We start from the raw sequence: 26634 nt of genomic DNA, 5'->3' as shown, positions 1-26634 counted from the left end.
AGACAGGTTAGAAGCTTTCATTCAATATTTTTCCCTTGATGGAATCAAAATTCTAGATATTGTGTAGCTTGCTTATTGCCCCTAGAACTGAGATCCTTGGCTGAAATAGTGCATCCCAGTGTTTGTAGGACCGGATTTGTTTCTGCTGGGAGTTGTGTTTTATTCCTTCTCTTCAGAAGACTCTTCCTGATCTTCTGAGGACTATTCCAAAACTTCCTTTTTCTTGAGCACCTTTCTGGAAAGTATTAACAGAGCTTCCCTTTTGTTCTTTCATCTTTCCAACCCCATCTTTAAAACGACTTATCAGCTTCTATTATATCAACTCTCCTCCCCTTTGTTCTGTGAGTGTCTATTATGTTAAATTCTTATCAGTGATATTAATATAGTTGGACAATATTATATCTCAATGAAATGATATGTATCATTTATAGTAACTTTATTTTCCTAGTATATTACCTTACCATCCATGATATTTTCATTACATTGGAAAATGTAATAGATATGAAGATAAAGTCTATTATTCTTTTGGAGGAGTTTAAAAAGAACACAAACCAGCCCCTAACATAAGATCAACCATCTCCAAAAAGAACATTTAAGCAAATCAATGAACTTTTCTTATTTTTTATTCCAGTTGAATAACTGTTTGGCTTGAGCATTGCTCATAAATGCATGGGAATAATAGACAACAGCAAGTGAAACCACAGAAACTTGATAAGAAACTTCAGATACTTTATATTTATTAGGTACTGGAAGACCAGAGTTCTTCGAAGGCCAGAGAAGAGAAAATAGTGTTAAAAAATGAAGCAGGAAACTGAGAAATAAATACAATGTTCTATATCATTTGCCCTATGATGATTATTAGATCCTGATGAACCACTGAGTAAAGAAACAAGTCCTTATCATGAAAATCTGCTGAGTTACCTGATACAGTTTCAGAAGGATGCTTTTTTAAAAGACTATATCAAAACTGTTCACTATCACAGGGAAAGTTTTGATTTTGCTTTATCATTTATTTTAAAATTTCTACATAAGTGCTTATTGAATTCACATCATTTCCTCCCCTCTCTTTCCCCCTATAACTCCTCCTGTATTGCTCCAAATATTCTCAAACTCATGACCTGACCTCTCTTTCTCTCTTTCTTTACACATTATTGTTACACAACACACACACACACACACACACACACACACACACACACCCTTATGGGTCATAAGTATATACGTTTATGTTGATCACTTGTGGTTAAACAACCAAGCAGGGCTCATTCTCCTGGAGAAGACTGACTCTTGTGTCTTAGCAGACATCAAGTGCCTGTACCTCTTCATCTATTAGTGGTGTGCTGTAAGATTCCCTTATTCACACTGGTATGTCAATTGATATAATTTTCATAACTTGTTTAGTCAACAATATTGTTGAGATTTTATGAGTAGAGCTTCCTTGTCATGTATGGAGGACAGTAACATGTTTACTGACTCTTACAATCTTTTGGTCCCCTATCCTGTCATGCTCCCTAAGCCTTAGGTGTATTGTTTGCATTGTAAATGCATCAATTGAGGTTGGGTATTATACAATCAGTTGTTCTCTGCAGTTTGACCAGTTGTGGATCTCTGAAAAGGTCTTTATTTTCTATAGGAAGAAGTTTCTTAGATGAGGATGAGAACTACCCTTAAATGATGGGTACAGAGATGATATTTTTGGAGTGGAGCTAGAAGTTATACTGTTTTAGAGAAGTGAGAGCAAAGGTTGTCATCCAGGGCCATGACTCACATCATGCATTATATTTGTTTTCTGTAATATAATGTGGCACCTCTGTTTTTTTATGAACAGAGATCAGTTTTCTCCTACTCCCAACATTGCAAAGGCAATCAGTCACAGAATCTCCTGTATGTGTGGATAGTTATGATCTTTCAGAATGAACATAGCATGTGCCTGAGACAATTGATACAACTTTCTGTAGCTTGTCCTAAAGCTGTAATTATTCTAGGTCATTGGACTCTTAGGAAGCATGGTTTTGGATATCTCTCAGTGTACATTTTCATTTAAAATACTTCCTTATGACGGATCCAGAATTTCATCCTTGAAATTCTGAGTCTTCATTCTCTTCTTTTTTTTTTTTGCCAAAGGGTTGCATTTGTGGCAAAGGCTCACTGAATGTCACTGCTATGCAAAAACAGTCCATGGGCTCCAAACATCTTTTGTCATTTGCTTCTGTACAGTAGTAGCCATGGGTACTCAATGTCATTGGTCTTAAGTTAATTCAGCAGAGCAGTAGGAGTGTAAGTAGCTTTTCTCTTGGCCTGTTGTCCAGATATAGAAGAAAACTGTGGATGCATCTTCAAGAAGTGTAAAACCCATACTATACTCCAAGGGCATTGTTCCATCATGAATATGAATTATAAGAAAGGCCAGTGTCAGAAAATGCTTCATTTTAAAATGCTAATCCTTAGCTGTGGATGTCTAAAATGAGGAAAAATTTGTTCATTAATCGTTCAAATATTATAGTTTTTGGTTCTTTTTTTGTATTTATTTATGTATTTATTTATGTATTTATTTATGTATTTATTTATGTATTTATTTATGTATTTATTTATTTATTGTGGAGAGAAGTGATTTAAGGTTCACATAAGATAGTGAGTGGTTAAAAGCACTTTGTTCACATAAACATAGATAGAAATCTCAATTGGAAAGAAAGCATTGTTAGAAATCATGTTTTGTCTCTGTGGCAAAATACCTGCTGTATAGCCTAAAGAAGAAACTATTTTTTGATGCCCATGGCTGCAGAAGCTTCAGCTCATAGTCATCTGGACATCTGGATCCATTTCCTTTCAAATTGTGGTGATACAGAAACATCATGGTAGAAGGGCATGAAGGAGAAAGGCTGCTCATAGTAGCCAGGGACCAGAAAGCCAGAGAAAAAGAATCATGAACAAGGCGTAACTGTGATCTGCTTTATCTAGCGAAGCTCGATCTGTTAGATTCCATCATTTTTCACAGTGCCATAAGATTAAGTGTCTCTTAGTGGATTAACATATTGATTATGTTCCTTGATCCCATCATATTCCCATGTTAAAACTTCAAAAATTTAGGAACTGAACACTAAGTACATGAGGGTTTGGAGGACATTATACATCTTGATAACAATGCCATTCAAAAATAGCAAATATATGTCAATTTATTATGTACCACCAAGGAAACAGTGGTAAGGTCACTGAAAGCTACATTAAAATCATATTTATAGTCAGAGACACTTGAGTTCAGAATATGACAGTAAACTAATACTAAAGGGCCAAAGGATCAAGGATGCTTCTATGAAAGAAGTAGAACACCATAGACATGACGCTGACATGGTACCACTGACAGAATATAATGCTACAGAAACATTGTAATCAAATAGGGCACAAAGAAAAGTTAGAAATCACCTCTCTGAAAGGTGGATGGTGGTAAGATTCTTCAACAGAATCAAGATTAGAGTGTAGGAGAGCAAGAGGCTGATGTTTGTTAAGTGTTAGATACTATGAGTTCTTGTTGAAGATAGGAAGTGCACAGCAGAATGAGGGCATAGGAAATGCCTCAGGAGAGAAGTTTTATTGGTCATGGGGGACAGAGTGTGTTCTACTTGTCGTTACAGCTGCATGAGCGAGAGTGGATATAGTTTGATGGTAAAATGTAAAGTTTGGAAAGAGACTGTGGTATAATCTTGCTGCAGAGTAAGAAGGCAGGCTCACAAGGGAGAGTCTTTGGGTTTGGTAGGCTATGATAACTCTCTATCAACAATTTCTGAAAAAAACTTTTAAATATAACTCACTAATATTGCTTGGCCTTTGTAATAGCGTTGTGCTCTCCGAGTAAGTAAAGACAGAGCTAAGTTTGTCCAAATATATGTAAAATAGGAGAAAGTATTTAATGAAAATTAATGTTTTTGATAGTTTTGATATGTAAAGATGAACTGCAGAATCCAAACTGGGCAGAGAAGGAGAAATTTAAGAAACAGATATAAGTTATAGATTGAGCAGATTAAATACTAGAGGCCTCGAAAAGTTGGTATTTTGTTTTAATAGATGTATCTGTGAACCTAAAAGATTGGGTATTAAAGAAAATACATAGATAATAGATAAATACAGAGAGACACCGACAGATAGGTGAAACATACAAATAGATAGGTAGATAACCCAGGATAGATAACTCAGAATAACTTAGTATAGATAGCTCAGATATCAGTGTTCACTGGTATTTACCAGGCTTCTGGTAAATGACAAAAATGATGGTTTGCTATGATGATGTGTATCCGTAGTGGCATGGAAAGAAAATTTTATTAGTGATGATATTGGAAGGGACTGGATTAAATATTTTCTGGTTGTTCTCTGTAGGCACTAAAGTCACCGAGCACTGAATATCTACTCCACCTTTCTGTTCCTTAGTTAGCACAGAGTGGATTTCAGAAGATGTCTGTATGCCAGCTGTAGTCTTGGAGAATCACCATGACTGCTTCAAGGGGGTAAGAACAAATTTATATTGTGAAGATGATCTATAAATCACAATTTCCACTCCTTTATAATAGGGTAAGTCTTACACTCTAACTTGCTGTGAGTTAAATATGCAATGATTTCCATGACACTGGTTTTCAGTTAGTCACACAGAGAGATAGTCTATGCATATTCGTTAATCTGTTACCTTGTAGAATGCAAGACATATAGGTTCATACACACAAGTATAGCACATGTGTGTTAACAGAGTGATTTATTGTAGATGAGATGCATGTAGAGAGATGGGAAAGTAGTTAGCTTTACCTGGCCACCATTACCATTTCGGAGTAATGCTTCAAGAGGCTGGACACTGAGGTATGGAGCTCACTACTTAGGCACTGACATAGTTTAGCATCTATGAAATGAGCTCCGTCTATAGTTCTATGTGAGAATCTCCAGGGCCATAATTGGCTCCATAATTAAAACATAAGGAACATTTGGGGAAAGGGCTTTTTTTGCCACAATTCCTCCAAATTCACATAGTTACGTACAATTTTGACAAAATTTGCTTAGCAGAATTCCTTTATTGGATTTAAAATGTCCTCCTCAGGAGATAGCTTCCTCAGAGATTTGTGGGGAAATCATAATGGCCTGATTTTTACCCATGACATTGACATAGCTTTGAATTTTTGCCACAATTGGGCTTTATCTTGCTGTTTCACATGTGTTTTATGGTATCTGTGTACAGAACAGTGATCACACATGCCTATGTCATGACTTCCCATGGTCATCGTCTCACAATATTGCTGTAAGAGGTGGAAAAGTTTGCCAGATTTCACTCATGCTGTCAGTGAATTGCTTCAATCTTCTACAAATATCTTGCAACATCAAGAAAGACATACTGGCCTTCAGTATCCTGTACTTTCCTCTTTATGTGGTAAAAGCTATCTACAGTTTTCTGTGACTACTGTACCATCTGAGAGGTCCCATATATTGTGAAAACACATTTATCTTCTTGACACTGAACAAAGTGGGTTAAAATTTTGTCAAAATTGTATGTAACTATGTGAATTTGGAAGAATTGTAGCAAAAACCCCCTTTCTCCAAATATTCTTTACTATTTTTTGAAACACTCCTACAAATTGTTGTTGGATCATTTCCATAGTAAATTTTCTTTTAAATTTCATTTATTATTTATTAAAAATGAGACAACTAATTTCTCCAAATTTGAATCATGACTTTCAGCTATATATCATTTGCTCTATAATAGAAAATACCTGTAATTATTTTCTCTAATGTACTGGAACAAATCAATACTCCATTTTATTTTTCCTGAATTAAGTATCTACCTTACCCTTCTTCTCTATAGCCTCCTGTACTCTGTGGCTTTCTGAAGATGTCCACATGTTAGCTGTAGCCTTTTTAAAACACCATGGATTTGAGGAAATAGGAACAAAATTTGGGTTTTCTCTAGAAACTTACGTTACTGTGATCTCTTGTCTTTCTTCTGAGCTCATGAATGGAGATTCAAATTCATTGTACTATGTGTTATAATTCACTAGAGGATATGAGAGATATTAAGCCTTAGTTCATTTACAGATGACATTATTTACAGAAAGGGGGATAATATTTATCTATGTTTCAAATACACATCCTTATCCAGGCTTCTAAAATTGCATATTGTTTGAAATCTACACTATATTTACAAAGCTCCAAGTCTTTCAGTAAGCATAACATCTTTGAAGTAATGTTCTTATCTACTGGTCTAAATTCTTTTGAAACACTAAGAGAACTAAAAGACAATGTGTATTCCTACCACCTCATGATAGTTAAAAACATGCAATTTCTCTAACCACAGCACTGAAAAGTTGCATAATCACATTGTAGGCTTTAGTTTTCTCTCCAACTTTTGAAATACACTATTTTATCTCATAACACTTGAGAATAGGAAGGTAGTGATAGGAAGGATGCAAGAGATAATAAGATGGTGAAAGCATAGTATTTTAATAGATTATGAAAAGTAAAAGGCCTGGTCAAGTTAATTAGGTAAGTAGGAAGCTCTGGTGGCTATTCCACAGTAGCATGGCTTAAGATGGCCCTAATATATACTGCTACTTAAAAAGCTGTGAGAAAGGAACTTGAAAGTTTTCAATATAAATAAAAAATAAATAGTATAGGAGAGATAAATTTAATCTGACTTAAACTTTACATTAACTACATATATATTAAAACATCATGACACCACGAATATGCCCATTTTATGATTTTATTTATCAATTAATTTTAATTTTAAACAAAAAAAATGAAATGTAATTTGAATTAGAAAGAAAAATTCTTTCTTGGCAAGTTTATTTCCTCATATCACAAATATCTGCTGGGCTTTGGCTCCAGCATCTTTATTTCATGTCTGATATGCCCCACACAGAGATCACAGTGTTCTTGTCTGAAACCCAATCATTATCTAGGACATCATGTATATTTATGACTCTTCTGCTATCAACCCCTTCATGCTTCTGATTTTTATTTTTCCACATTCTGCTTCTGCCCAGCAAGAAAGTGAAAATAACATATTATCAATAGGCATTTCTCTATTGTAGCCCCCAAACCGATCACAACAAGTAATAAGTACCTCTTCATTGTCAAAATAACAGCTAAGGAAATTTCACACACCCACCTCAGACAAGGATAAAAGAAAGGTTTTTTTTTCCCTTTTACACTCACTGACTGGTTCTTTTACATGATATGAATTAGTATAGTGTTATATGTAGTGATAGTCTCTGAAGCTCTTTAAGACTCAGGAAATTCTCAAGGAAAGCTCATAAATTCTCAGGAAGTAACTAATTCAGAAGTCTCAGGAAGTTCACGAAATTTGCCAGATGCACAAAGCCCCTCCATCACCAAGCGTGTATGTGCATAAGGACTACCATCTTGGCAGTGAGGGTAGTAAAGAACATCTCCCATCACATCAGCTAAGAGTTACTAAGGAAATAGGCAGGAAGAGAGTATTTCCTCTATCTAGATGTTCATTCATCTTCCACCCACATACTACCACCTGACTAGAAGGAGTTTAAAAGCACTAGTTTGACTGGGACAAGGATGAGAAAAACTAATGAATGTTCTTCTCAATTCGAATTTCTACAATGAGCCCTGACTGAGACCCCATGACTGCAGTTGAGATGTTTGAGCTCCAGGTCCCAGGCATACGTGAAAGGACACACTGTGAGGAAATAGGAGTTAATATTGACCCCTGCAGCCAGATTCTATAACTCTCTGGTAGAGAGATGCATCTCTGGAAGACCAGCCTGAGACAATGTAGATGAAACCCATGGAAAAACGTTCGTTTGTTAAGTCTGACATCAACAGGCACATGTGAGAAAAGAGCTAATAGCGAGCATTTCTTAAAGGAACTTTTGCTTATTTCTGTTCATTGTCCTAATATTTGAGTTCCTAAGTGGATAAAGGGAGAAGGGGGGAAACTGAGTATGATCACCAACCATTCTCTTTCCAAGTCTGTGGATGTGCCTTCTGTGGGTGGAAGGCTATGGACATGGTCCTTAATCTATGCAAAGTAAAAGAAAAGATGATTGACAGTTGAATTATGATAGAAAAACTGGAGTTGTTCCTTGTTTGTGGTGCAGTTGACTTCAGTCTGTCACATAAAGAAATAATGCTCTCAGGTAAAGGCATGTATCTCAAAGGATATATTTATGTGGATGCTAGTATCCATAATCATCTTTCTTTCTTCCTGCCTATCATCTATCATCTAAGTAACATTTCCCTGGCTTCTGGAGAAAATGACCATTCCATTATTTCCAATTTATCTTTTATCATTAATGCTTCTGGAGAAAATGACCATTCCATTATTTCCAATTTATCTTTTATCATTAATGCTGCTGGAGCACATCACTTGTTCCTCAGTTTCCTATTCAGTTATCTGCATTTTACATGCATTTCATGTTGCATTTATCATGCATTTAACAACAGATAATGATGTTGACCACACATAATCTGAAGATCATAGCAATCAGACTGATTTCTTAGACTCATACACAAGAAATGGTATCACTAATTTTGTAGCCAAAACTTTTCTGTTCCCAAATTCTCTGTGCCTAAGCACTGGTGTAAACAATGTGCATACAGTCAAATGTGTTTCTCTACATGATCCAAAAGAAATGTGACAATCTATCGTTCTCTGATGATTATGGGATTATGCATGGTATCACTCATAGAATTGCAAACTATGTATTGTTCTTCCTAGTTCAAATTTGACTCTCTTGACTGGAAAAAGTGTGACTGTCTTGTGCAAAGCAATCCTCTGTGGAGACAGTGCAACAACGCTGTGACACTCAGTAGGTAGAACAGGAATGGGGCAGTGGCTCAGGTCCTATTCTAGGTCCACCATGAAAGCTGTTGGAACGAGAAAGGATCATAAAAGCCTCCCGGTGCTGACAGTGAGTTCAACATTGCTACCATGGTAGTCAGAGTTTTGTTTTTATTTTTAACTTTATCACTAAAAAATGGTATTTCTGTGAAAAAAATAGACAAACTTTTAAAATATTGAAGTAGGGAAAGCTACGATTAAATGTTTCCAACGAACGAAAATTGATTTCTGGAAAACAACAGCAGAGGAACTGTATCTTTATTAAGTAATGGTTTTACCATGAAGTGGTCCACCTTTTGTAAAGAATGCAAATAAATAAAATTAGGAAGAACAAAAAAGTATACAAGTGACAGAAGCATAAAAACAATGAGTCAGCGTTGAGTGCACAGTCCTTTTGGAGAACCGAGTTCAGTTCCCAGCACCCGCACTGTGAGGCTCACAATTAGCTGCCACACCAGCTTAGGCCAACATGAAGCCTCTGCTGCCTTCTGAGGGCATTTTCCCTCATGTGCGCCCGAAAGACAGCTTAAAAAGTATAAATGCTTCAGGAGATAATGAAGCACAAGAGAGCCCCACCCTACACACAGAGTAGGAAGGAGCCCTGACAGTCCTGCTGAGCCTGCTCCTGTGTGTCCCTGTATGTCAGGTGTCACTCCCAGTTACTAGTCCCCCACTTTCATTATCACTTAATGGGAAGTGACCTTTATCACACTTTTATTTGTAGTTTTTCTGATTATGAAGAGTTCTCAAAAAAAATAACAGATTTCATTTTGCCTGCTACTGTTATTAAATTATTAAATTATTCCTGTAATGTTTTTCTGTAACAAGTTTTTTTAAGGCCTGCTTTGTTTTTGAAATTCATTCAGGTTGATGCTTGTTTTCGACTTTGATAAGTCCGCCCTCGTTTTTATGATTGGCACCGTCACTAATGCCACATTTGCCAGTTGTTTAAGCTATTTGATTGCTCTTCTGCTTTTGATAAGACCAAGGGAAAAGTGACTTAGTAAGCCCACAACAATGGTAAGCCCTCACTCCGCATTTTCCCCAACCGGTGCCTGCCTTTGCTGTTTTGCTAATAGCTGTTCTAATAGCTGTGTTCGGGTTAGCTTTTTTGTACTGACTACTGATGGCCAGTGACTCCTCATGTATGTGTCAGTAAGCCATTTACATACTACCATAGTTTGTATTTTATCTTAAACGCTCTCCAGAGACCCATGTGCTAAATGGGTGGTGACAGTAGGAGGCTGGAGGTCTTTTAAGATCGTGGATTCCTGGTTTGTCCTCATTCCCTGTCCATGATATGAATTGTTTTATTTATTTTTTTCTTTAACACACTATCCAACTGGGTCATACTGCCTTGCCGCAGCCTCTAATCAAACCGATGCCTTCAAACCTCAAGCCAAGATAAACGTCTCTCTGAAGTCGTTACCGAGGATATTTTGTTACAGTGATAAAAAGCTGATTAGCTAACAGTTATTATTTAAAAAAACAGCTTTTTGGGTAATTTCTTCTTTTGCAATTGGATTGTTCAGTTTTGAGCTCTTGAGTTTCAGGAGGTCCAGCGATGTGGATATTAAACACCTCTGTAACACATGGCTTGCATGTGATTCCAAGCTCTGCGGACTTCTCCATTCTGTTGATGGATTTATTTGCTAGATGATTTAGATTGATGGTGCTTACATTTTTTGCTTCTGCTTTTGTTGGCTGTGTGCTTAGAGTCAAATCAAAGAAACCTTCATGAGAATCAGTGTCAGGAAGATTTCCTCTGGTTTTCCAGCCTCAGAAACTTTGTGGCTTCACATCTTGACATTCACATATTTTGTTCATTTTGGGTTGATTTTTATATCTAAGATAAGATTCCAGTTTTTTTACGCACCACATGTCCAAATTCTTCAACATTACTCACTGAAGAGACTACATTTCCTCTCATGGATTATTCAGGATCTTCTGTCATTCAGGATGAATTTGGGAACTTTTGTTTTAATTTACTAATATTTTATAAGTTCATCATGTAAGCCTTTTCTCTCTTATAGTAAGTTTATTCACAATTATTTTACACTTTTGGTACCATGAATGCAATTTTAAAATATTTCCCTTTGTGTAGGATTTTTTTGTTTGTTTTTTGTCTTTCTCAAATCCAGTCAATTGCTTTCGAAGTTAACTTTTGGTTGATTCTTCTTTATCTACTTTTTGTTTCTTTCTCTGACTGAGAATTTAGTAGTTCCAATGGATATATGTATGTATATATGTATATACATATATATATGTATATATTCCCCCTTGAGACATTATTTTCTATACATAGCATCATTTCACTGTCATATATGGATATTTTATGTTCTCTTTTATTTTTCTTTTTTGTTTTTTTTTATTTCTTTTTCTTGTCCCTATTTTTCAAGCTATACTCTCTATAAATGTGTCAAAACCATGATGGTTGCTCTCATGAAAGGTTATAAAATCTTCCTCTCTGTAGGTTACTGGACTTCTTTAGAGCTGAAACACTTTCCTCCTACATGTGACCCTAACATTACGACTCATCCCCAGTTTGTGTGTTCAGAGGGCATTCACCAGAACATGACAGAGAAGGTCTACTTCATTGGACTTCAATTGGGATCTTAGCAAACCTTATTAATATAGGAATATATTAATGTGCCTTGGCATTTCAGGGACCATGTAATTATTTAAGCTGTACGGTTTTATAGGACCCTTTATTACATTCGATGGATTCCTCCAGTATGAATTTTGTTGACAGTTAAAATAACCAAACGGTAGAATCTTTTGTCAAGTGATTTGTATTGTCTGGAGACAATTATCTTTCTTTTTTAATTTAAAATCATAGTCTATCACACAGACTCACTCAAATATATGGATACTGGGAATAAATCTGACTTGTTTCTGCTATGTGAACCCCTTCACATGCTGCTATTGCATGAGGATTTATTGGACATCCTTACTTCTATGTTTATTAGCAAAGCTAGCCTGATGTTTGCTTTCATTGTCAGCATGATTCCTGTCTTATAGAGTTTATGTGAAGTGCTCCATATCCTTCAGAAGACTTACTAATTCTTCTTATAGCGAAACTAATTAGCCTTTTTATTTTCATAAAAAACTTGTTTAGTAATTTATTTTTTTAGTTGTCATATTTGGTTTTGGCTTTTTGGTTTTTTCTTGGTTGAACTTTTTACTAGTTACATTTTTCTAGCAATTATGTATTTTCTCAATTTTAGCCAGGGATTTGAAGTCTAATCTTGTCTTATGGTGTGTTCCTTCTGAAACATCCAAGGCAACACCCACAGTTGTGATCTCACATAGCCCTTTTTGTTATTCCTTGGTGCAGCTGTTTGTTGATTTCTTTTGATTCCTTAAAAATCCTCTTATTGAATTTTTATTACAAATACTAGGTATTTCTGCTTGCCTCCTCTTATTCCCCACCTTCTGCTAGTTTTGGGCTGATTTTGTTTTTGGTTTAAGTCTCTTATGGTGTAGTACTTTGCTAGTTATTGGAAAACTTTGTCCTTTATTAAGACTAATTTTAATCCCCCCTCATTCATGTGTGTGTGTGTTTGTGTGTGTTTGTGTGTGTGTGTGTGTGTGTGTGTGTGTGTGTGTGTGTATGTGCGCGTGTGCACTGAGGCCAAAAGATTACAGAGGATCCAGCTGGAGCTGCAGTGATGGTTGTTTGTGTGCTGCTCACATTGGTGCTGGGCAAAGAAACTCAGTTCCACTAGAAGAACATGAACTGAATCATTCCAACCCTACTTGTCTTTTTTATGTAAGTGTTCATAGCTACAAACTTCCCCTTTAGCACGGTTTTTTCATATGACTTTATTTTGATATGCTCTATTTTAGTCTCCCTGTGTCTTAAGATACTTGTATTTTCCCTTTGATTTTCTATGTAACCAGATTTTCCAAGAGTGTGTTATTCAGTTTCTAGGTATTCATAGTGGGTCTTTTTTTATCTCGTGTTGGTCAGGAAAAATGTAGTAGTTGAAATATTTTCAGTCTTCTTGAATTTCTTAAACTTTGCTTTATGACTTTTATCGTGATCTATCTCAGGGATGTCCCATGGATGTGAGAAAAGATAGTACATTACTCTGCTGCTTGGGAGCACCACATTTCCATTAGCTCCATTTGTTCTACAACACTGTCAACTATTTATCATTTATTTTTCTCTACAAATAAAGCTTATAAGTAGGAATTTAAAATCCCAGATATTGTTGTATGGTTGTTCATTTCTATATTTTTAATTTATTAATTTAATTATTTTTAATCCTTCCATATGTTCACATCTGAAATGATATACCACTTCCTGGTTACCCCTCCAAAAACCTCCATCCTGCATTAGCGCTCTCCTCCTTCCCTTTTGCTTCTATAAGGGTGCTCCCCATTCACCCATCCTCTTCTCTACCATTGCTCCAGCATCCCCCTGTGCTGAGGCATCAAACCTCCACAGGACTATAGGCCTCCCTCCCGCCATTGTTGTTAGGCATGGTCATCCTTTGCTACCTATGTTTCTAGAGCCATGGATCCCTCCCTGTGCACTCTTTGGTTGGTGGTCTAATCTCTAGGAGCACTGGGTAGTCTGGCCAACCTATGTAGCTCTTCCTATGGTGTTGCAATCTCCCCCCATTCGTCCTTCCACCAGCTTTTTCACCGGGATCCTTGAGCTCAGTGTAATTGTTGACTACAAGCATCCACATCTGCATTAGTCAGTGGCTGGCCAAACCTCACAAGGAGCTACCATACCAGGTTCCTGTCAGCAAGTGCCTTTTGACCACAGCAACAGTGTTGGGTTTGGTGTCTGCAGACAGGATAGATCCCCAAGTGGAGCAGTCCTCAGATGGCCCTTCCTTTTTTTTTTTTTTTTTTTTTGGTTCTTTTTTTCGGAGCTGGGGACCGAACCCAGGGCCTTGCGCTTCCTAGGTAAGCGCTCTACCACTGAGCTAAATCCCCAGCCCCAGATGGCCCTTCCTTCAGTCCATGTTTTGCTTTTGTTGTTGTTGTTGTTATTGTTTTGTTTGTGTCTTTTTTATCCCTGTCTTTCCTTTGGACAGCAACATTTCTGGATTAAAAAATTTGAGACGAGCATGCGGTTTTATCCCTTGACTGGAATGCTTGACTATCTACTGACGGTGATCTTTACAGGTTCTATCTCCCCTTCTCTGAACATTTCGGCTAAAGTCATCCCTGTTGGGTCTTGGAAGCCTTGTGTTTCCTTGGTGTCTGCGATCCTCCAGTGGCTACCACCAGTTTCTCATCCTCTATTACTACATTTTGGTTTGCTTTCCTGACCATCTCTCTCTGTACCTCTTTCCTATCCTCCCCAGTACCTGATACTGTCCCCTTATTGCCTCCCCCTACTCTCTCCCTTTCAGCAAAGCCCTACTTCTGCCTCCCTCTATCATCCTGTTCCTCTCTCAATGTAGGACTGAAGCATCTACACCATGGTCTTCTTTCCTCCTAAGCTTCATATGGTCTGTGGGTTGTATAACGGTTATTGTAGGCTTTTGGGCTAATAGCCACTTATCAGTGAGTATATACAATGTGTGCATAAGCGACACCAAAAATTCTACCAGAAGGTTCCTACAGCTGATAAACAACTTCAGCAAAGTGGCTGGATATAAAATTAACTCTTAACAAATTAGTAGCCTTCCTCTATTCAAAGGTTAAATTGACTGAGAAAAAATTAAGGAAACAACACCTTTCACAATAGTCGTAAATAATTTAAAATATCTTGGTGTGACTCTAACTAAGCAAGTGAAAGTTCTGTGTGACAGAAACTTAAAGTCCCTGAAGAAAGAAAATGAGGAAGACATGAGAAGATTGAAAGGTCTCCCATGCTCATGGATTGGCAGAATTAATATAGTAGAAATGTCCACCTTACCAAAAGCAATCTACAGATTCAATGCAATCCCCATCAGAATTCTAACTCAATTCTTCACAGAGGAAGAAAGAGCAATTCTCAAATGTATTCAGAATGATCAAAAACCCAGGATAGAGAAAACTATTCTCAACAATAAAAGAAATTTATGGGTAATCACCATTCCCAACCTCAAGCTCCACTTCAGAGCAATAATGATAAATATTATAAGGTATTGGTACAGAGACAGTCTAGTAGATCAATGTAATAGAATTGAAGACCCAGAAGTGACCCTACTATGGTGACTTGATCTTTGACAAAGAAGCTAAAACCATCCAGTTGAAAAAAAGCAGCATTTTCAACAAATGTTGGTTCAACTGGTAGTCAGAATGTAGAAGAATGCAAATTGATCCACTCTTATCTTCTTGTATAAAGCTAAAGTCCAAGTAAATCAAGGACCTCCACATAAAAGCAGATACACTGAAACTAATAGATGAGAAAGTGGGGAAGAGGCTCAAACACATAGGCACAGGGGTAAATTTCCTGAACAGAATACCAATGTCTTCTGTTCTAAGGTTAACAATTGACAAATGGGACCTCATAAAATTGAAAATCTTCTCTAAGGAAAAGGACACTGTCAATAGGACAAAACAGCAACCTACAAATTGGAAAGAGATCTTTACCAACCCTACATCTGATAGATGGCTAATGTCTGGAATATAGAAAGAACTCAAGAAGTTAGACTCCGGAGAGCCAAATAACCCTATTAAAAAATGGGATACAGAACTAAACATAGAATTCTCAACTCTAATGCTCATGGATTGGCAGAACTAAGCCATGGGAATCAAAAATGGCTGAGAGGCACTTAAAAATGTTCAGCATCGACTTCTATATTCTTATAAATCAAATCTTTCATTTTCTGATGTTCTGGTGTGGGATGCTTATATAGAAAAAGAGTTTAAAAGATTAGCTGACCTGGCCTTCATGCCATTTCACTGTGATATGCATATTTTGGGATGAGTAGGCCATTCTGAGGGTTTATTTTGTCTAAGTATAGCCATTCTTCATTAGCTATTACTGCTGTTACTGTCAAATGTTTTCATCTTTGTCTTAAAACCACTTAATTTGTCATCCTGAAGGTATAACCTGATATTTTTACAGAAAACAATCATGCATTATGTTATAATTCTGTTTCAAAACCACTCTGTCACTCTGGTTTTTAGTTGATTAATTAAACCAAATTTTCATTAAGATGATTATTGAAGAATGGAAGCATATTGTTGCCATTAAGACGTGTCTCATCTAACTTGTGGCTGTTTCATCCCTCTTATGTTTTCCTAGTTTCATTTTGTCTTCAGTTGTTTGATGACATTTTGTATTGATAGGCACTGACTTATTTTTTCTATATTTTGAATCTTTCTATATTTCTATATATTTGGTTCAATGCCTAAGTTTTCATTGAGGATTAGCTTGAAGCTTATATCAAATATATTATTTGATATATTATTCCTTTAATTTTATATTTTTGGTTATGAGCCTAGCCTTTAACAGCTTAACCATCTCTCCAGCCCTCCTTTTATTTTAAGTTTACAACAAGATGTATAAACCTATATATATCTTCATGTGTACTGAACTTTGTGTTCTTTCTTTTGTCTCTTTTTATGTAAGATTATTAATACATTTTAATGTGTTGACATTTGTATTAACCTTGAAAGTAAATTCTTACTACCCAAAATGTTAATTTATAGAAATTTATATTTAAAAATACCAGATAAATCAATGCTTTGGGTGTATTTTTTATAATTGTTGAAAATTGTTTCACTTCCATTAAGAGAACTGCTTTAACTATTTCTTATAGGGGCTACTCTCAAGTCTTGTGGTGGTCAACATAATAGTTGTTTATCTTGAGAAGACAAATATTTTTATTTTAAAGAAAAAATTATCTAGCTATAGTAGTCCTAGATGGTGGCTATTTTCTTTCAGTACTTGCTATATTTCAACTCTTTTAAAATTTTGAAATTGGTTCAGAAATCTGATAACATTATGCAGATTCCTTTATATATGCCAAATTTATTTTATTGTTTTGCTAAATTTTTCTTTTCTTTGACTTTCACAATTCATTATTTTGTACTACAATGCCAGTGTCTTGTTGTTCAACTAACTTGTTGTTCTTTGGTTATTGTTAGTAAGTATCCTTTGTAGACAGACTACTGAAGCTTCGGTCCTCTTTTGACTAACTAGTGGTTCCATAATTTAAACAAACATATGTTCACATAACCAAAATGACTAAACTAGCTAGCATAACATGATCAAAGATGTTCAGGAAATGTGTGGGGAATAATGTGTTTGACTTCTTGCTAACCACTGCTGCCTACAAATCCTAATTAGAAATCTGTCAATAGTGAAACATTTAAAATTTGTAACTGCTTTAGTTTCAAATTTGTATTATTGAAAAAAGTAAATCATTTTGATAATTCCTTCTTCATAATTATAATTCTGTTTCTATTCATTTAAGCATTTTGTATGCATGGATTTATTTTGCTGTTTCTAGAAATACAGTGGCAGGCAAACCATAAAATATTAGCAATATTTAAAAATATTAGCAATATTTAAAAATATTCTGCAATGAAAGTATAAGTTTTGAGGCATATTTAACATAGTCATCACCAGCTCTAAGTCAGACTCTACACCATTTAGACAATTTTACTGTGCTGAAATCCTGTATGTGTGGTGTATGTGTTGGTGTGTATGATTATGTACGCATTTCTATGTATGTGTGTGCATCCTTTATGTTTGCTTATTTAAAAAAATCTTTGTATTTTTTGTTGTGCACTACTTTTTTCTTATGAGTTTATTTTCTTACCTGTCAACACTGGAGTAAGAGAGTATCACCCCTCTCCCCCAACTATTGACACTTGTCCATAGAAGTATGTGTAACTTTTGATAATTATTTTGGGGATTTGAGGCCCTTAGACAGAGTTTCACTGTGTATTCCTGGGTGTCCTGGAACTCCCTCTGGCTAGCCTCCAGCTCATAATGTCCATCTGCCTCTCTGTCTCTAGTGCTGGGATTAAAAATATGTGTTATCACCTCTTGCCTGACAATTCTTTATGGGTAGCCTTCAAGTTCCAATCAAAGAATACAGACTCATAATTATGAATTTTAATTTTTTTTCTGAGTGTCACCTTGTTGGCCACAAGGGTTTTGCAAATATGATTGTGACTTTAAAATGGAGAGGGTATTATGGCTTACGGAGCTATAAATGAAGTTTCATATATCAAAGAAGATGAAGGATGAAGGAATTTTACAGCCAGCCAGTAAGAGGAGCATCAACTTTTACTGACTTATGCAGATCTGTCTGTGAGATTTGAGGACATGAAAGAATGGGACAGACTATAGTCTAATGCTGTAGGCAACCTGACTTCAGTTTTAGTGTACTTTTATTTGTGAATGTGACAAAGGAAACAATGGTCCAACAAGGTTGTTTGAGATCAGAAAAACTGGATCAGAAAAACGTGTAAACCGACATTCATAAGCACATACTAAGTATTAACAGAGAAGCCTTCTCCCCGGACTTTCTCAGGACAGACGAATTTAAACACAATTGCCTGGCACGAACTGAAGTCTATATTTGGGAAAGCATGAAAGCAAGGCATAAGGCCATATCCAGATTCAGGGTAACTGGGGATGTACTCAGTACAGCCTTTCAGTGAGTGGTTTCTGTAGCTATGCTCTGACATCCCATAAGTATCAAACATGACTTATGAATTGAATGTAATTTTGTCTGAAAGAAATGCAGGGATGGAAATGGAGAAGAGCCTGAGGAAAAGAAGGTTCAGCAAGAGACCCAAAGTGGGATCCAGCTCAAGAGGAGGCCCCAAGACTTGACACCATTACTGAAGCTGTGGGGCATTCACAAAAAGGGACCTATCACGACTGCCCTCTGAAAGACCGAACAAGCAGCTGAAGGACTCAGATGCAGATATGTGCACCCAACCAATGAACAGAAGATGCTGACCCCTCTGGTTGAATTAGGGAAAAGCTGGAGGAAACTGAGGAGGGCAATGCTGTAGGAGGACCAGTAGTCTCAACCTGGCCCCCTGAGATCTCTCAGACACTGCCACACCAACCAGGCAGCATACACCAGCTGATATGAGGCTTCCAACACATATATAGCAGAGGAATCCTGGGGCTGGGTTCAGTCAGAGAATATGCACCTAACCCTCAAGAGACTGGAGGCTCCAGGAAGTTTAGAAGTCTATTGGGGTGGGTGGGGTAGGGACATCGTTTTGGAGACAGAAAGGGTATGGAGGGGAGTGCTGGGGGGAGGGATGTGGGGTGGATGGAACCCTCTGGGGGTAGACAGGGAGGGGAATAAAATCTGATATAAATAAATAAATAAATAAATAAATAAATAAATAAATAAATGTATGTTTGTCATAGGAAGAATGAAATCACTTCCAAGAACAATCCAGGGAACAAAATGCACCTGAGGTAAAAGACCCTTTCTCTGCCATTTTTTTTCTGTATTCTTTCTCACAGTTTTCCAAGGCATTGTTCACCATGACCTTGTCACAACACAGAAGAAGGCAAGGTGGTCACAGAAGTAGAGAGTGTATGGGGCTCTAAGGGTGTAAGCAGAAACCAAGGGATTGAAAACCCCAAGAGAAAGTGTAGGCAATAGAAAACAGTTTCCCTGCCAGGGCCTCCAATGCAGGTGAAGTCTTACCAGCACCTTGATCTTAGCACAGCCACGGAAGCTCAGACCTGTAGCATCTGAGGATAGCAGAAGCTAAATTCATGTTGCTTTAAACATCCAGATTGCAGTAACTTGTAGGTCAACCACGAAAGGCTAAAGCTAAGTCACTGATGTACAAAGACAAAGGTAGAGCATGTATCTCTGCCAATCTTATTGGTGGAACGATAACAAGTAAACCTTTATTGATTACTAGTTTTACAACATGATCAAGGTAGTTAAGAAAGATTGCTGTATCTCCTGAATCACTGTTTATGCTTGCCTTCTAAGGGTTTTTCCTTTCTGGGCAAACTTACCTCCCAGGCTGTTCATTTTTGACTAAGGGATTAACACATTTCCAAACGTGTGTCTTCAAGATGCCATTTTAATGCTGGAACATCTAAGTGCTGACCTTGGATCTGACCACAACACTCCCATGCACCACACCTCTAGGTTTAGAAAGCTATTTAGAATTCATATTATTTATGCTCTGAGACGTCGCTTTTATCATGGAAGAAGTTTAGCTCCAAGCAACATTCAATTACTTGACTAGAGAAAAGTTTCAACAATTATGCCAGTAGTGGGCTCTGCTTCCTTTGATTTGAAAAGATCTTCTCAGGAAACCATTGTGAGAAAGCATAGTTTCCACTTCATACATCAGGCTTCTAAAGGCCTTTGATCTTCGGAAAGGTATCCGTGGTCTAAATAACTGCTGCATTCTTAGAGAAATAAGTGAAATCTGGATTTAAAATAATTGACACCTAAGGGAAAACTTATTAAATGCAATCTTTATTCACATATAAAAGATTTTTTAGATCAAACATTAAAGATGAATAAATCCTTTATTCTGTATTCAAAATTAGTTATATCTACTGACCATTAAATAAGGAAGGAACTCGATAAAAACAATATGAGAGGAGACAGTCTGTCAAGCTTAGCTGCATTTAAAACATCCGCTTTCCAATTTAGTTCAAAGTAGAAAACAAAGGGAACGGAGCCAGATGGTGCACACACAGCCGCGGCGTAGAGTGACAAAGTTAGCTAGCATGTTTTTACACCTTTTAACATAGCGCCATTTTTCACCATTGTTCTAGATGGGCCAATCTCTGAAAATCCATCATTTGTATTCTGGGCTCACAGATTCTTAGATGAGTTTATCTTACAGGATATTTCTCACTTCTTAGAACATTTTGTTTCTCACAAATGCATTTACTTTGGTCCGATTTTATTATCTCATTGTAACTTAAGTTGAAGAAGGAAACTGGTCTTGAGTCCAACAAATTTTTCTCCTGGATCTCATTTCAGTTAGTAAAAGTCAGACGACTAAAGATTGACCCGTTCCATGACTTCTTAGTGCAGTGGCTTGTGCTTTGAGAGTCACCTAAGAGAAGCACAAGTTCTTTTAAGGAGTTGGAATTAAAATGGCATACATGTAACAATGAATTTGAGAAATGGACTTTGGAACGGAGAGGAGAGATTTGTCGTGCCTCTCTGTTCTGGAAGACAAGGGTACCCACTCAGTGGTTTCACACTGTCCCTTCTAAGGATTATGCTTCCCTGTGAATATGCAACAATTTTATATGGTCCTAGCTACTTTTAAATAAAGTTTTATTGTTTCTATGATTTATAAAGCACTTGTCCAGTGGTTGTGAATCGTCAGTAAAAGGATGAGTAACATTTTATCTTGTGTATTGGCCTTCTTCCAAACAACGATCACAAAGTTTATATTTTTATGTATAAATATCTATGGTTTCCATAACAGAGCATATTAATTTCATATGCATTCCTTAATGAAGACACAGCATTCAAATTTTTGACACAAAACTATGCACTCATAAGCCAGAAGATCTGCTTCTTATCACCTTGAATTTTATGTGATAGTGGTTTCTTAGAGGAGAACCAAATGAAGTGGTAAAGGGGTGAACTGATAGAATTAAAGAACACGATTTAAATATCAGTGCTCACAAGAGAAGACTACAATTCAGTTCTTCCAGCAAAACATTTAAAATCTTTTTAAAATTAAAGATAGATTATATTCTCATACAATCCCCTCCTTCTAATCACCCCAGTTCTTTTCCAACCCCACTCCCTTCTGTATCCACTCCCTTTCTGTCTCTCATTCAAGAAGAACAGCCTTCTAAGGGATAGCAACCAAACCTGACAACATAAAATATAATATGTTGAAGCAAACACTATCAACTCAAAGTTGAGCAAGGAAACTCAGCAGGAGTAAAAGAATCATTAAGAGCAGGTAAAATATTCAGAGACCCACCCATTTGCATAGTCAGGAGTCCTGTAAAATATGAAGCTAATAGCTATAATAAACACACTAAAGACCTGGTGCAAACCAATGTAGGTTCTGCGCTTGCTGCTTCAGTCTCTGTGAGCTTGCGTGTGCCTTGCTTACCTGACTCATAGGTGTCCTCCACCACTTCTGTCTCTTACAATCTCTCTGATTCCTTTTCACGGGAGTCCCTGAGCAAATTGATGCAAATTTTCAGTTTTAGACTCGCTCCACATAATATCTGTTTCCGTGTCTCCACGTTTGTTTCCACCTACTGCAGGAGGAAGGCTCTGTGATACAATTGGATTAGCCCCCTATCTATGAATATAGCAGAATATCATTAGAAGTTATTTTATTGATATTTTTTCTATGAGTGGATGGGGTTTGATTTGACTCCATAACTCTGGGCTATCTAATCTCTGATTCTTGCTCACATAAGCAGTGTCAGGTATGAGTTCTGTCTTGTTGGAGTGGGCCTGAAGTCAAGTAAAACATTGGTTGGCTGTTACCAATTCTGTGCTGTCATTGCCCTGGGCATATTTTACAGGCAGGAGTACAGATTATAAGCCGAAAGTTTTGTGGCTGGGTTGGTGGCCTTTTTCCCCTCTGGGGAGCCAGGACAGTACCTATCTACACAAAAGGAATAAGGACATAGGGGTAAGGGTTCTATGTAGGCACCAGCTTAACTTCTTCAAGTTCAATGAGTTGTTGGGATGTTTTCTTTGGCAATAGGGACATGTTTTCAATTTATAAAGTCTTCCTTTGTCTTAGCAACAGCCTGGGTTGTTTGAAGATTTCAGCGAAACTCACTGGCCAACAACTTAATTGAATGTAACCCAGTTCTGCCACAGGAAGCCTTGTTTACAAGAGAAGGTCAGCTGAGACTTCATATCACCCATTATTGGGAAACCTCATTATGATTACATTCATAGACTACAGGAATTTTCCACTATACTATGTTTCCACCCCACCACATCCCTCTCTCAATTCTAGCCAACACCCTGCACCTGATCCTTCCAGCCCCTATCCCTACACTCCGTAGTCTATTAATACAATCTATTCTATTTCGCCTTCCCAAGCAGATCCATGTATCCCCCCAAGATCCTTTCTTTTTATTTAACCTCTTTGGGTTTAAGGATTGTAGCTTAGCCACCATTTAGTCAATTGCTAAAATAAGAGTATACCTACTGTATTTATCTTTCTGGGTCTGAGTTACCTAACTCGGTGATTTTTTTCTCTAGTTATATCCATTTCTTCTTATGCAAAACTTTTAAAACTATCCTTTGTTTAACTATGTTTTAAACAAAATGATTTCAGTGCTTCTGTTTCTTTAAATCATAGCCTAAGAATTTTAAATGTTGCTGTTGTCTTTAGAGGAGAGTGAGAATATAGGAAATGCTTCCATAGTAGCTGATAAGCCTATAGATACTCACTTTAAGAAACTGATGAGTGTCAAAATGGGGAAATGTAAAAATAATGAAAATGGGTTATAAATTCTAACAAACTCTAAGTTCAAATGGGTGAAATAATAAGCTAGTTTTCCAAAGGACAGCTCTAAAATATTTAGTAGAGGTCAGGAAGAAAACATGCCTTGTAATCATCATCTCCATCACCTGCATCCTGTGTGTGATATGCTCTGGATCCTAAGGGCTTCTGGATCCTGGATGTCTAAGGGCTTCTCTCTTAAACTGTAGAAAGAAAAGGGTGTGAGTTTATTGGAAATGGTCCCCTTCCCTAATCTCAAAACTGAAGCATCTTTGGAAATTAGACTGTCCAAGTAAATTTTTTGCTGTGACTAAACCCATATTTTGATCGTTGGAATGTGCAGCATTTATTTTTGGTACCATGAGGTTATATGTTTTCATCTTTTTCTCCCAAAGTTACACAGTTTCTGACCCTTTACTAAGCCCTTGGTAGTATGATTTAAGAGATCAAACACAAAGCCTGTGAAAGACGTGTGTTGCAACTATTGTTTTTCAGGTTCAGATTGCCCAAAGTGTGGCTGTAAAGCTCAGTAGTCTTGTTCCCTGCAATGGTAACTAAGTGACTTTTTAACTTTTGTTTACCTGTTCCTATAGAATCTGAGGAATGAATGTAGAAAGCAGAGAACGATTCTGAATTTCCCCCAGGCTGGGCATGACTTTCTACTGAATTAATGTAATTGTAAAGGAGGAAAATTCAATGGCCTACATAGAAAAAGGAAAGTTTTCTTACACTCACTTTAGAGAATTTTTCAAGCCAATGTCATTTTAAGAGTAAAGAATAATTGAGCTATTTAATGCTACCATTCCCACACCACTAATGATAGATACTTCAAAAATACATGTTCAGACACAGGAAATTACTGTGTCATCTGGTCAAGGAACAGTGTGTCCAGTTATTGTGATAGGGAAGAGTACCGTGTTGTCAACATCACAGGGTGCATACAAGGTAAAAGCTCACTTCAAATTGAGAGTTATAGAAGATTTGAGCATGAGTAGGGTCTTGATACATGTTTCATTCAGTTCCCCAATGACCTCAGAATTCTTACAAAGTGTAAATAATTTGTGATGTTACTTGAGTTTCTTCTACTGGACACAGTCCTTACTAGAATGCAGAATTCCAATTTCTCTTGGCTTCACAAATTATTCTTTATATTAGTTACCATTCTGTTGCTGTGATAAAATACTATTATGGAACTTATAGGAAAAAATTGGTGTTGTTGTTGTTGTTGTTGTTGTTGTTGTGGTGGTGGTGGTGGTGGTGGTGGTGGTGGTGGTGGTGGTGGTGGTGGTGGTGGTTGTGTTCTTGCAGAGAGATGAGTCCACCATAGCAGGGAAGTAGCATAGCAAGCAATAAGCTGGACATCCTGTGTGGGAAGATGAGTTCTAATTCCCTCAGTGGCAAATACAAAGCTCAATGAGCAAAATGCAAGTAGGGTGACGTTAAGTTCTCAATGCAGTCCTCCAGCCTCAAGCTTCCCCAAGCAAGGCTGAATATCCTATACCGCTTATACTGTGCTGCCTTTTTGGGGGCCAGGTGATCAAATACCAGAAAATAGATGAATTTTCCTCATTGAAACCACCACAGTCTTTTTTAGTTTGTGAGCAGTATTTGGTCTTCACTGACTATGGTGAGTTTTAGTAGTGCTGATTACATTTTGTGAGACTGTTGACATTGTGTTTTCTTAATCATTTTTTAATGTGATTGCAGGTATGCTTTGGGAATAATTCTCCTTCCCAGACAACTTGCACTTAACTGTGTTCAAGCATATTCCACAATGTTAATGTCGATTTAAGCTTGAGTTAAGATCTGCTATGTTTTCAAACTTCAGTTACTATTCTCCTCCTTTTTAATTAATAAATATTTCCATGGAGATATTGTCCTAAGGATCTTATCTATGTTACTGGTTATTCTAGTCTTCTGATGACAACTTTTTCTACCCTTACTACATAACAAAACCATTTTGATTTCCAGTATTTGAAAATTATGATTTCTCTCTAATAGCCAAAGACTTGTTTCTAGTGAACATTCTTATGTTCACTAGAACTAGCAGGTTCTAAGTTTCTAGCACTAGCAGGTACTAAGTTTATTGCCAGAATTGCTCCTCTATTCCTCCTAGAGGAACTTCTAGTAAATATGACAAAAAGATTTCCACACAGAGATGTCATGTTTGCCTAAAAGAAACCAGTGACAGTATATTCTCAAAGTAAAACAGATTAGACATTTTTTCTGTTCTATTACCTTCATCCTTCATTTAAAATTTTTATTCATTTGTGATGTTGATAGGCTTAGGGTCCATTGGGCTTTCCTTCCTAATTCTTAGTTGATATTTCCCACCCTCAAATAAGAAAATATGTATAAACTCAGGACTTACCTTGAAATTACATTGACTTTCTTTATAGTGGTTTCAGTAGGAAGGGCTCCCAGTTAAGGTTGCTTGCTTAGCCATAGGGAATGGTCCTTTTGGAAGGTGTGGCCTCGTTGGAATAGGAATGGTAGGAATGGTCTTGTTGGAGAAAGTATGGGGGGAGTCTTTGAGTTCTTCTAGTCTAAAGATACGTCTAGTACTGCTCACAGTTGCTTTTGCTGCCTACTGACTAAGAGGTAGAACTCTCAGCTCCCCCTCCAGCACCATATCTCCCTGTGTGCTGCCATGCTTCTTGCCATGATGATGAGTAAGCCTCTGAAACTATAAGCCAGCCCCAATTAGAGATCTTACTTAATAAGAATTGCCATGGCCATGCTGCCTTTTCACAACAATAGAAACTCTGAGATACTCTTTTGACTCTTCCATTTTATGTTGATATGCTGGGCGTCACTACTGATCAGTTACTCTGAGTTCATTGGGATAGTTTTCTGCTTCCATAATTAAAAGGCTCTAACTACGTATTTTCTTTTTTTTTTCTTATAAGGGCAACATTTAATTGGTGCTGAATAACAGGTTCAGAGGTTCAGACCATTATAATCAAGGTGGGAACATGGCAGCATCCAGGCAGGCATGGTGTAGGCAGAGCTGAGAGTCCTACATCTTCATGTGAAAGGTGCTAGGAGAACACTGGCTTCCAGGTAGATAGGATAAGGGTTTTATTTTTTTTTTTTATTAACTTGAGTATTTCTTATATACATTTCGAGTGTTATTCCCTTTCCCGGTTTCCGGGCAAACATCCCCCTCCCCCCTCCCCTTCCTTATGGGTGTTCCCCTCCCAACCCTCCCCCCATTGCCGCCCTCCCCCCATAGACTAGTTCACTGGGGGTTCAGTCTTAGCAGGACCCAGGGCTTCCCCTTCCACTGGTGCTCTTACTAGGATATTCATTGCTACCTATGGGGTCAGAGTCCAGGGTCAGTCCATGTATAGTCTTTAGGTAGTGGCTTAGTCCCTGGAAGCTCTGGTTGCTTGGCATTGTTGTACATATGGTGTCTCGAGCCC

At 37.2% G+C, this 26634-nt stretch overlaps 1 long non-coding RNA gene across 2 annotated transcripts in view; it reads left to right on the top strand.

The window, feature by feature from the left end:
- Positions 1 to 26634, top strand: part of LOC134478954 (uncharacterized) — a 74751-nt gene that overhangs the window by 40868 nt on the left and 7249 nt on the right. Inside the window, exon 3 of one of the 2 annotated variants that reach the window (XR_010051732.1) lies at positions 4420 to 4496. This is a non-coding gene — a long non-coding RNA (uncharacterized LOC134478954). Of the gene's footprint in view, positions 1 to 4368; positions 4497 to 26634 lie in introns of both variants that reach the window. The other variant, XR_010051733.1, reaches the window with a different exon arrangement.

The sequence above is a fragment of the Rattus norvegicus genome, chromosome 5, assembly GCF_036323735.1.
Source record: "Rattus norvegicus strain BN/NHsdMcwi chromosome 5, GRCr8, whole genome shotgun sequence".
Lineage (NCBI taxonomy): Eukaryota > Metazoa > Chordata > Mammalia > Rodentia > Muridae > Rattus > Rattus norvegicus.
The sequence above is the reverse complement of the archived record's forward strand: the minus strand, read 5'-3'. Positions and strand labels throughout refer to the sequence as shown.